Source organism: Protopterus annectens, chromosome 7.part0 (assembly GCF_019279795.1).
Source record: "Protopterus annectens isolate FY-2018-M chromosome 7.part0, PAN1.0, whole genome shotgun sequence".
NCBI classification, from domain to species: domain Eukaryota; kingdom Metazoa; phylum Chordata; order Ceratodontiformes; family Protopteridae; genus Protopterus; species Protopterus annectens.
Genome location: NC_056739.1, coordinates 525631461 through 525645190, shown reverse-complemented (window position 1 = coordinate 525645190; position 13730 = coordinate 525631461).

The window sequence follows — 13730 nt, the reverse complement described above, 5'->3', positions numbered from 1 at the left end:
ATCTGCAATACATGCTATCAATAACAGGGATGACATACTGCTGCCAGAGACAAAGTAGGAGCAAGTGCCCATTTTGGAGCATTGTCTCCTTAGCATGTACATGAGAATGGGATCAGTCCTGCAAACATGGACAACAAACACAGAGCTTATATTGTCTACATCCACTACAGACAGTCTTCTCCCCTACTGCACATAAGTTTTCAGCAGCATAGGAAGCACTTGCAGCTGCTCACATGTAGTGCTCAAGGACACCAGCTATACCAGTGCTATTGGTGTAGCATACTGGATGCCTGACAGGGTCAGTGTATGCTTCATCCCCCCTGTCTTCCCCATCAGTACATCAGGATATCCACAGTACCTCCCCATCTCCTATATGTTGAGAACAGGTCACCACTGTCATGTGAAAGTCATGGTATACAACTGCCATGGGAGCCTATCACTTCACAAGATGCATCCTACATAACCACAAGCATAAACTTGTGACACCATAAAGAACCATATTAAAAGGAGGACTAACTACTGCCTTTGTCTCGTTTAATGGACAACCACTGTCACCCCTTTAGACTAAGGTGGGGTGTCCCCCACTCAGTCACATAATAAACCCAGCAGCCTACCTATGCTTTTCTGCAAGGCCATAGCACAGTTTATGGTGAACCCCATTAACAAGGACTTTGGTGACCTGCACACATTCCATCAATCACACTTAGGCTTTGTCAAGGGAGGGTTCATGTCTGTTACACTCAGCTGACCTTTATGACACAGTCACCAAAGCCATGGACAGAGGGTGACAGTGCAAACTGCCTATCTTGACCTGAATAAACTCTGTTACAGTATACCCCATGTAGCCATTATAGATATAACACCCCCACATATGCATCACACCATATGTTACCATAGGAGTAGCATATCGGTGTGCTAACATGACCCACCTATTCCACATAGGGGAATCCACCTCAAGCAGTTGAGCCATTACTAGGTGTATAATCTGTTGTTCCATGTTTGGGCCTCTGTTATGTGTGATACTCACTTCTGAGGTGCATGTAACAGCCATTAGCTTATGTCTGACCATGTCTGCATGGTGTGTGCTGTCACTGGATTCCCTAGTGATGTGGACATCTGTCTCAGACAGATACTTGACTGTTGCCAGACACATGGCCTCAGGCCACATACCAGGACATGCAGTGTCAACCCCTTTCGGGAGAGTGACGTCCCCACATATTATCACAGTACTAACAGCAACCTAGGCATGCAATCAGTTGTGAGGGAGCTGTGGACACAGGTCCTTGGCAACAAGACATTTCAATACAATATTGTTTCCATTGTAAGGTAAACCTTGTACATGGCCAATGCCATACATAAGGGTATGTCATCAAGGGACATGGGGTATAAATATCCCCGTATTCTCCCCAGTGAGGCCCATTATTGTGTATAATTCCCTGTTCATCATTCATACCACACAGCACATGCAGCTGGGAACATCACAGAGGTTCCCCACCAGGAAATACCAGGGCATCAAACAACTACCATACACCAATAGGCTATAAGGCCAACCCTCTACTCAGTTTCATACATTCTCCTCAGGGGTCACCTCAGTGTGGCAAGCAAGGCAATCATGGACTCTGCATTGCTGGGACTGCTGCATGAGTGTGCACACACACACATACACACACACACACACACACACACACACACACACACACACACACACACACACACACACACACACACACACACATATACACACACACACACACACACACACAGCCTGGAGTTTGACATGAACTGGGCATGCTGGCAGCTCAGATGTGTGTCCCACACAATCACCCTGTGGTGGAATGGGCATCCTGTCCACATCAGGCAGAGTAGCTATTTACACCTTTGCAAGCATAACCTGGATAACTAGATAGTTAACTGTACATACACCCTTGAGATACCACCTGTGTCCCTGTGTCGCTGTTGGACTGGAGAATCATTTGCTGCCTTGCATACACATGGGCTAACATCTGGCCTATGCATATGACTGCTCAGGGCCCATAGTCTAGTAAATTCATATGGTACCAGGAATACCAGATATGGCCTGAGTGCTGTGACAAACTGTGCTGTTATGTGTCCACACACATCACTGCCATCAACTGTTGGGTGTCCCCTATGGGTAACATTACAGTACCATGTCATCCAGCCTACATCCGACAGATAGGTGTGTGGTACTACAAGTGCATGTGAACATTCCAGCAACATCTGTGCTACACAATAACTGACAGCAGAGCATATGTGATGTACGGTGTCCTCCTCAAAGATGTCTGATATCCACAGTAGCTATATGTTTGTGGAATGTGTACATGTACCTGATAGATGTAGAAACCCTGCCAGACAAATGTGGATTTCCAGACACCAGTTCGACAATATGTGATGGTTGTCCCCAGAGTTTGGGGAATGTGTCCGTGACATCCAGACCCCTGGGAACACAGTGTGGTACATTAACATCTGGTACTGTATTCATTCTCTTAGTTTGATTGTTCAATATGTATGCACTGCAGCTGAGGCAGAGCCAGTGTCCCCCCACTATTAGTGCCTATAACTAGCTGTCCTGCTGCAGCGGGTCACCAGGTATGCTAGCGATAGGTGTCAGACAATGAGATACAGGTGTGGAGTACACAGTGACCTAGCCAGAGTACATCAGGTACAGTCAGGGACACATGGACAATCTTTGAATTAAGCATGTATGAGTTTCATTGGCTGAGAGGGGCTCACTGACAGTACTTGCTGTGATATTCCAGCTGTACCCACCAGTGCTAACTGTCAGCATTGTACAACAGACAATCCAGTAGCAGTCATATGTGAACTGCCCATTGCTGGGGTGACTCAGGAGCCAGAGCTGTGATCTATGTCACTGCAGACAGAGCCATAAGGGATGTCTGTAGGTGCTGGACAGAAGACTAACAGCAACATGTCAGTCCAAGAAATGTTGTTGAGACCTACAGTTTAAATTCTTATTTCCCATGACTGCATGCCCCCATCTGCATTCCATTAGATGCTTAATTCTATGAAATACCTGGTATATTGCTGTACTACTTTGTGAGAATAAATCCAGTTGTAGTCTCCTAGAAAGTCACAGTCTGTCTTCATGAAGAAAGTATCAGACCTGTTTACCTTAGGCAGCAGCTTGCCTTTTGTACATAATGCTCATGAACAGGTGATTGCCTGTGCACCAATCTGTGACTCCCAGTTGCTAATTGCATCCAGAACAGCTGGGTTGCATTGCCATTAGCCAATGGCATGGGAACACAGTCCTAGAATTAAGGACTTCATGTAGGCCTTGGCCCATTTCCTGGACTGTGAGGAGGAAATTATCAAGGTGTGGGAGCTACAGCATCACAGAGGTTTACTGCTTAACAATGTGTGTTGGGCTCAGTAAGGAGACAGGCAGATGTGAGTGTCATACATCCTTTTTATCTGAATGTGCATGCTGCTTCAGTTGATGCTGGTGTATCAGATGTGTATGTTTGTAGGGGGACAGTGTGATACATGTCTGTGTCACCTGAACATTCCTCCCAACCTTTATGTATGGATGTTGTGTGGATGCCCTGTTCTAGGTGTTTGGGAGGTATGGTAGGTCTGTAGCAGGTAGCTGAACATACAGTTGCATGTGTGGCTGGCTGCAGCTGCTGCATTCTGGGCAGGAATCATACTGGGGATTGTGAAGAAATTGGGGACAGCAAGCTGTATATGTCAGTGAGGGAGCAGTGTCACAGCAAGGCCAGGGTAAGGGTACCCATTACAGTCCAGGTGAGGCATGTGCCTCTGGTACATATGTGAAGTAGTAGTACCAGCCAGAGAGTGGTAGGGCAGGTTAGGACACGTATTGATATTTGTGACATGTGTCCCACCCCCCAGGCCTTTGACATGCTACTGTGGGTAGCAGTGACTGTGGTAGCTGCAACCAGGTCTGCTTGACATTGCAGGGCTCAGTTATTTCTATGTTGTATTGCCAAGCATGTAGTTGTCATGCAACAGAGTGGACTGTGTGTGTCCAGATGTCAGACATGCTAGGAATGTTACAGATAGAGCTACTAGGTAATTATTATGGGAGGTATATTTGCAAGACATATGTGCATGCATACAGTGTGTTACACAGGATAGGCATGAACATGTGTGTTTGGATGGCTATGACATATGACACTGACCTATCTGTCATGCTTTTGTAAAATCAATCTGCACTGCCTTGGCAGTATGTCAACACACAGAATAGCTTGATGACAACCATGAAGATGCAAAAACCAAACGGCTGCAGGTACACTGAGGTGCCCAAAACACACAACAACAGCAAAAGTAAATTAAGGCACCAAAGTTACACACTGGAAATCAGTCACTGTACTTTATTGCAGAAGACAAACGGTAAGCGCTTTCACAACTTAATGTTGCTTCATCAGACCACATCACTACAACTGATGCTTGGTTAAATACTAGGACAATTAGTATGACATCACAATTTAAAGAGATATTACTCCACTAACATAAGAACATATATCGATATCCATAAAAAAGTGCATAAAATATATAGAAAGGTGTGTATTTACACACAATAATATTTAAAAAAGGGGGAATGTCATCCCTGATGATTATTAAAATATACATATACACACACATTTTGTGCACATATAACCATAATAGTACAATAAAAAAAAATATAAAAAAATCATATTTAGTGTTTAAGGCACCTTGCCTTAAGGTAAGGAACTAATGAGGTGCAGCCATTCAAACTAGGATATCTATCTGCTTGTAATTTAGTGATCCATTGTTGCTCTAATTCTTCAGTGTGGTTTTCTACATCACCACCTCTGTTTGTCCTTACTATTTGTTGTAAGATTAAAAATTTAAACCAATGACTACTGTCTGTATTCAGGACATGATTAGCTAGAACATTTGATTGCTTCTGGTTCCGTATGTCCCTTATATGTTCTAACATTCTTTCTTTAAAACTCCTATTTGTTTTGCCTACATAATAGGCATGGCATGCTTGGCAAAAACAAAAATAAACAACATCGACACTTTTACAATTATAGTAATTCTTCGTATAAAGTTTCAAACATTTCACAGGATGAATGTACTCATTTTTAGTGTAGACATGCTGACAAACAGCACAATTCCTGCACGGGAAGGTGCCCTGTCTGTTTGAGAGATTTTTTCTAAAAGACTGATGTTCTCTATTACAGAACTGCTGCTTTAAAAACACATAATTCCTAAAACTAAAGTTTGGGGTGTCACCAACTGTGGAAACCAGACCTGGTATTTCATGTAATAAGTGCCAATTCTTTTTAATAATTTCCGTATACTTATTGATGTCACTTGCAAATCTAAACACTATTCTAAACTTATTTCTATCAATACTTGTATCATAAGGTATACTTGTATCAGCACTATAAGAGCTCATGTATGGTTTACATCTTGTAGATCTCAATTTCCATGCATCTGCTATCACTCTAGTGATTTCTGAGCTAGAATAGCCTCTTGTTTGAAATTCGTCTTGTAACTTATTTAAAGCAACTACTGCCTCTTCATCATTATTATGTAGGCATAGGGTTCTATAGACTTGTCCTTTGACGACATTTCTAGGTATGTGTCTCGGGCGCATGCTTGACCTGTGAAGACAGGCATTAGTTCTTGTGGGTTTATGATAAATACTGGTTCTTATCTGCTTTAAATCAGTAAGGGTGACACTCACATCCAAAAAATCAACACTTGTATCAGAAAAAGTAAAAGTAAACTTCAAAAAGTCTGTAGTACTATGCAGGTAATCAATGAAATTACTGATATTTTCGCCATGCTCTTTCCACAAGACAAAAACATCATCCACGAAATGGACGTACCAGAGAATGTAGCCAAAAAATGGGTTAACATTTGACAAAACATATTGTTCTTCCCATCGTACTAGTGATAGATTGGCGTAGCTATTTGCACACGAAGTGCCCATAGCCACACCAATCTTCTGTAGAAAAAATTGATTCTGAAAAGTTACAATGTTATTTTCAAGTATAATCTCCAATAGTGCACAGACTAGCATAATCTTATTAGTAGTCAGCTTCTTATTCATATTGAGGAATTCTCTTATTCTATCAATACCCCAAACATTTGGAATACTAGTAAAAAGAGATTCAATGTCCATGGTAAGGAATACAAATTCTTCATCATTATCAATTGTTTCCATTCTATTTTGCAACCGCTGTAAAAACATTTTTGTGTCTCTAAGAACTGTATAACAACTATCCAAGAACTCATGTAAAATGCATTCTACATTCTGCAACAGTATGTGCAGTTGTCAGCTGTATCATATCATTGGCCTCCAGTAATTCTATCAACATGTCTTTGGCCGTGTACTGGTTCAGTGTCTACATCACAAATCCAAGTACACTGTCATTTATCACATTATATGTAGAAGTAGTGTCAGTGGCACTCAGAATATGTTAATAACAACACCAGTAACTCCCTAGAGTTGAGTTGGCCTACTGGTTTATTCCAGTGAACTGTAGTTCAGAGGGTCCTGGGGCCAATACTTGGCAACCGTATCATTTTTCCCTAATGTTATATGACTGTACTGCATGGTATATTTAGAAAAGCAGTAACAGTTCCCCAAAGCTGAGTTGACCTAGTGGTGTATTGCTCTGACTGTAGTTCAAAAGGTCCAGAGTGGAGTTGTCTGAGTATAGTTCAGAGGTACTGGGTTTGAGTGTTCGCAGGGCTGGTTACTTTGTTACTGGGCAGAACGGTGTCTGACTCAGATAAGGTGACAAAAGCAGGTTTGCATGGGTTTGCTTAAACCCATGCTATTTTCAAAAAAAGAGAAGAAAAAAAGGTGATAGGAAAGTAGTGAAATGGGGCAAGCAGAGGGAAAAACAATATGAAAGGCAGCTAGGATGTGTAGGATGGGTGTAGTAAAGAACCATAGCTCTCCATTTCTTGTGCAGCAACAGCTGTGTATCATGTGGGCAATTTGGAATTTGGAGCCTCACTCCCCACAGGAAGTTGTGTGGGTGATATAACTTTGTTGATTAATTGATGGGATAATTGATTCATGGCAGTATACATGGGTGCAAAATGGAGAGCTATGTATGTAACAAAATATTTTTTGGGATAGATGCGCTTTTTGTAAGGTGAGAGTGGGATGTTGGAGAATGGTTTTAGGTACGTTTGGGGAGGTAAGTTGGGTAGGAGAGGTTGCTTTTGCAGACAGACAAGACAAACAAGACAGCAGACAGGGGCAGTGTATGGCATATGAGGGGTGTTAACGTCTTGGATGGGGTGGGTGGTTGGGAATCAGAGGACCATGTGCCTCAGTTGGCAACAGTGGAACTGAGATCCCCACCCATGGGCAGTCACCACTGCTCCTTCACAGCCCCGATGGTGGCTGTGCTGGGGTCTGTGCGCCAGGGCCATCCTGTCCCTTGAGTGCACCAGTCTGCCCTTGATCTGCAGCAGTCTATCATCCAAGTCACATTGGATGACCCTGCGCATCATACCTGAAACCTGCTTCTGGGTGACAGCCTCCTATCCACTCCCGCACCTGGAGGGGACAGGTCCCATCCTTTGAAGTGGTTCCACCCGGGGGTGGTGCAGGACCAGCAGAAGGAGGAGCTCCAGGTTGGGTCCCAGACATGCTGGGACCTGGTGCCACGTCCAGATGAGGTGGTATAGGTGGATCAGCTGGAACTGGCCTACCCAATCATGCTATGGTGTTGAGGTTTGTCAAGGTGTATTGGTTAGTCATGAACAAAACATTTCAATGTTAGTTATAATGGCATGCATGGGTGTTCCAATTAACCCAGAACAATATAATTGAATAGTATATGGAACACAGGCATAAATGGAATAACAGTCATTATTTTAACAGCATGCCAGTAACAGTTGTGGCAACAGGTCAACAACGGTGGAATTTTTAACAAGGCATGTTAGTATGCAACCATTGAAATATATAACCAATAATATAACACAAGGCCCAACATTAGGTTTTGAGAACAACATATGTGGAAATGAAACCATACCTGGTTCTATACCTAGTATAAGAATAATAATTTGTGATGCAGATAAGGGGTGGGGGGAGAGAAAAATTATTCCATTACCAACTGTATAGGTATATTTTTAGAACGGTACTTTTGAATACTCTATAGGTCTGCCATTACTTTACATCTGCATGTGCCCTATAGCTTCTGCAGCACGTGCATACCCCTAAAGATGTCAACATGGCATGTTTTGGGCCAAGCTGTAAGAACTATAGCTACATAACTACAGAAGAATCATACATGTCAGGGTAACATATCTGTCTAACAAGGTGTACCCTGCACTGATGTTGTGTGAGTGTGCTACAGGCATACTTCAACTAGATTTATATCTGTGTCCAAGGTTATTGGCAACAGTGATCACTAGCCGTGATAGCGTGACACTTGAGAGACATGTATCGCACACAATGCATGGACTATATACCTATCCTGCTCTCATTTGTAGGCATGGTAGACATTAGTATACCCTTCGTACTGCTACTACAGACATTTCTTTATCTGTAAGTCCTGTGTGGAAATATTTGTTAACAGTAGTGACTGTTTCTGTTAATAGTCAGTACTACTTGTCTGTTACTAGAAATGCATGTTACTACCAGTCCCTTGATTCAAACTGTGGTCTGTGTGTAGAAAAATAACAACATATGTATTGCTTATCACACTGAGGTACTGGGCTACTGTTGTATGTTGGTTGACTGATATGTGCCTTGACCTCACCTGCTGACAAAGTCTGACCTGGTAATATCAGTAGACTGTCACAGGAGACTGTAGTGACAGCTGAACATACATGCATGAGATTCGCGCATGACAGAGATAGTAGATGGTGTGTTTTCATGCTTTGAATACAGGTGTAGAAAATTAACCCCTAGTGGATGGGAATATGGGTGATCTGTACAGACAGTATCAGGGTGCTGGGATGCCTACCTGACCCATATATATTTGCAGATGCTATATTTGCAGTCTACAGCTACTATTGTGTCATACTTGCCTGCATCAGCATACCTACATTCAGGAATGCATATAGCTGAAATGCAAATGTTAACACCAAACAATCCTGATGGAAACACACTATAATACCTTACACATTACTAGCGAAGGTTCACATGTTAGTGCATAATTATATCAAATTGCATTCTATCTTTTAGTACAGCTCCAAATCTGCACTTTAGCATAACAGTTGTTTTGCAACCAAACCTTAGTCCCTCCATGGTGTTATACCCATATTTGCTTTGCAACACGTGTAAAATTAGATTTCTTCAACAACAGAACAGAATACACAGAACAATTTGCAGAAGACAGCTTTACTGAGACTGACATGACACAGTCATTGGTATACATTTGACAAACTTTGTTGTACTCCAGTTTAAATAATGCATGCATTGAAGATGTAATGTTATTACAGAACCTATGCAATACTAACACTCTTACCTTCACGGGTCTGACTGCAGTTCTAGTGTATTTCCTGTAAATCATGAATGGATGTTATTTATTCCCTTCACATTTAGAATGCCAGTGTACTTTATTACCAAATCATTAGTATTAATATCATATACACATGTCATTCCTACACATTATTAATATGTTATTGCTGTACAGTCAAAACAGAATATACCTACTGGCAGTTACTACTGTACTCTTTCTTATTTATATTACTATCTATTGCAAAATATATCTGTACTCACCACACTCTCAGTGCATCCTCACTAGGTGCCCTGCATGGGCCTCCAGGTTGCAAGTCCTCTCCTCTCCAGCTGTGGTAAGGGAAATACAAAGTTATGCGTATCTGTCTATCACATATTCATACTACAATTAATAAATTATAAATCACCAGTTGCTATACTTACAAACTTCTGCGGCATTCTGGTCCCAAGCATCTTGGATCCACTGGGTCAACAGCCCCCACTTCCTTCATTTCAGGTCATCATAATGATGATGCACCTGCTCATCAGTGTAGGGGATTCCAGTAGCACTGGTGAGGTCATGTGCCAGATGGTCCCAGGCCTGAGAGTTGTATTCAAAGCCCTGGTACTGGCCCTGCAGCAGTCTGTCACCATGGTTTTTGACAAGCAGACCAATCATGACCCTGGACTCCAACATGCCCCAACACTGCACCCAAAAGCGCACTCCCTTTCCAACTCCAGCCATAGCTCCTGCAGTGATTAAACTCCAGCAGGTTCTGGCTGTATTCCCACCTGTGCAGCTTAAATAAGGCTATTTTCTCACCCTTTGTCATCATTGGGTCATTTTCAAAAATGCTAAGCAAAGCTTAGCAGTGTGCAAACCCACTAAACTTAGTTGGGCAGCACTTAAACTGGCAATGCTTAGAAATTCTTAGTGGTGTGCAAACCCGCTTATCTGAGCTGAAGACTGCTTAAACTGGGAGTGCTAAGCACTGCCTAAACCAGCTAAGTGGAGCTGTGCATTGCTACGTGCTGCTAAAATAGGTCCCCTTTGAGCATTGCTTAGCTTGGCTTAACAGTGCTTATCAAAATGTAGCTAAGGGCAAACAAGATTTTTACATAATAAAAAATATACATTGAAATTAATTACTCATTATTGATACTTTAGTATTATATGTATGTACTTTACATGACCTCACCCTGTGTACTTTAATTAGTTTACCTTGGGGTGTGACTGTACTGTATTGGACACTTGGGTTTAACTGGAGGTTTTCACCACATATCTCCATTGACACTGGGATTCTGGACCAGTTATACTAACCTGATTAACAAAGATCAATAAATATGTCAGTAAAAAAAAAAAAAAAAAAAATGCATATAGAAATGATTTCCAATGTAAAATCTGAATTGTCTGTCTGCACATTCGAACTGTGCACCTACTGCACATGAAGCCATAACTCTAAACATTCAGCTAAGTTGGCTGTGAGGACTTCAGCTATACATTTCTATAGCTTTTCATTATGTTTAAGCACTGCTGAGTGCCGCACAAACCCGCTTAGCCATGCTTAAACGTGACTTTTTGTATAACAATTAAAAGCATCCAATTTCTATTTTTAGATGTCTGGCACCTGTTTATTGATGTGTGTCATGCCACGCCATGCAAACACACAAATAAAAAAAAAGTTTAAAAAAAATAAATAAATAAATAAATCAAAATCACATTTAATCATTTAATTTCAGTGCTGTACAGCACCTTGACAATGCAGGGGGTGTTTTATGGACACTGTAACACACCCCCTGTGTGAAATATATGTGAACATTTGTAAATAAGTATCTGAGGACACTTTCCTTTAATGTGTTAGTGCCATATGACACTTTGACAGTGCAGGGGGTGTGTTACACATCTCTGAGCACTGTAACACACCCCCTAGCACTGATTCAGTAACCGTGTACACGGCACTCCCTCAGTAGTGCGCCTTCATGAATATGCAAGGCACTCTGCCGAAGTGGAGCTGCAGACATGGACAGCATTCACTCTGTGTAGGACTTACACTATTCCTACATGGTGTTTATTAAATCTGGGGAAAGTGTTATCAAAGAATTGATGTATGCACTGCAGTTTGGGCTGTGTAATCACAATGCACTTGCAATAGGAATATGGAGGTGAAAAATATAATTAGTGTGATAATTCTGGCATTTCTGTATTTCCAAGGTTTTAAAGCATTTGTTAAAAAAGATCATCTAATGAATAACATAATGTAATGGGTTCTAAACTATTACATTTACATGAACAGCTGATTGTGTAGAAATCTAGGTATTAGCATGACCCAAAACATTATATGCTAGTAGGAGATGTATCATTTATAACAGAATTAATAATTTTGAAAAGCAAGAAATATGGGTAAGGTGTCAGGTGTCACTTATTTAACAAAAAGGATGTATTTCTTTAGCACTTAAACTAGGAAGGACTCTACATTTAATGCAGCCATGATGAATACCACTAGCAAGCTGCTAACAAGCTGGATGGATAAGCGGGTAGCACAATGGTGCAATGGATAGAGTTGTTGTCTTACAGCAAAACATTCTCCAGTTTGATTCTCAGCTGCTGTACCATCTGTGTGGAGTCTGTATGTCTTTCCTGTGTTCACATGGGTTTCTTCCAGATACACTGTGTAAGAATTGATATGACTGCATAGCCGGCCTTAGGCATAGGCCAACTAGGTGGCCGCCTAGGGTGCTGCTGTAGCAGGGGCACTTTTCCAGCATTTATTTGGTGTAGATAGACCTGGATGGGGGCCCCAGATGTTGTGGTAGGGGGCTCTGTAAAGCCCTTTTGCCTAGGGCACCAGTTGACCTAAGGCCGCTCCTGTATGACTGTAGAATACTGGAATGAATTGGAAATAACCAAAAGAAACTGAAATATATGTCTTTATCTGTTAATTATCCAAACTTGTTCTGAACATGTGCTAGTCTCTCCTTTATGGCCCAGATCATCTTGTACATTTTAGAATAAAATTTGCACATGCTGTAGTTTTTTTAAGAGTGCTTCATTATGTACAGTGGAGATAGATGCCAACAATACCTGAATCAAATCTTAATGTCCTTAGCTTCTGTACTCATTAGACTCTTCATAAATTCTGTACTCAGAAATGTACTCCAATAACAGTGCTGATCTGCACTCTTATTCTGATAATTATGTCAATAACTTTAGCACTCATATTCTGATCCTCCTGAATGATATAATTAATATTCTAGAATGCTGGATATTTGACCTGACTTCTGTACTCATACTCGAGTGTCTGTACTGCAATGACTTTCTGCATGTCCAAATGAACTAACTTAATTGCCTATGTCTGAAGTATCTACTAATAATACCAAAACCCTGAAAATGTGTATATGTCTCCTTAACCTTGCTTCCCAAGCCTTGTACCATACAAGCAAAATGTATTTGTACTCAAATGTACTGTATGTTTTCTTCTTATCAGTATTCTTGACTGAAGGTTATATTCACTGATTGAAAGTGTATTTACTGAAGCTATATGCACACTGTGAAGGCATACTTTAATATGGTTGAATTTCTAGAGTTATATAAAGAGAATACTGTATTTTTGTCTAAAAAATACATTTAAATGAAACCTGATCTTATGCACTAGATTCCTCCAATATTCCAAAGAGATGAAGTTGGCATATTGGAATTTTTAAATTGATCATAGTTGTTAGTGTGCGTGCAGCCACCTGGTAGTGTTAACCTTGGCTCTAGATTATTGTCCCTGTTGAAGTGATATGTGCAAAAATGGGAAAAGAGGTTATGGACAGATGGATGAATGGAATTTGGATATACAGGCAATGCTTTTGGACCTGAGTGGATAGCAGAAAAAATGTCAGTGGACAAAGTTGGGCTGCTCTTGATGGGTATTTTTATAACTAACTGTTTTGAAACAGCCTGGGTACAAAAGAACATTGTGAAGGGGAAATTTTGACTGCAGTATCAAGGCAATTGTTAAGGTAACTATGGTGATCTGGAAGTAGATGATTCATAAACAAGGTGATCTGGAAGTAGACGATTCATGAACAATGTAAGTACAAACTTAAATGTTAAAGGAGATGGATAATATGGAGTATTATGTGGTTAGTGGCAAGGAGTGGAATAAACACCACAAGGAAATATGGAAAGAGGCAGTAGCACAGAAAATAACTCAGATGGGTACCTTCAACAATGGCAGAAATGGGACTGTTGAGAAAGCTGACCATTACAATGTGACTGGGCAAATGGCCACAGGAA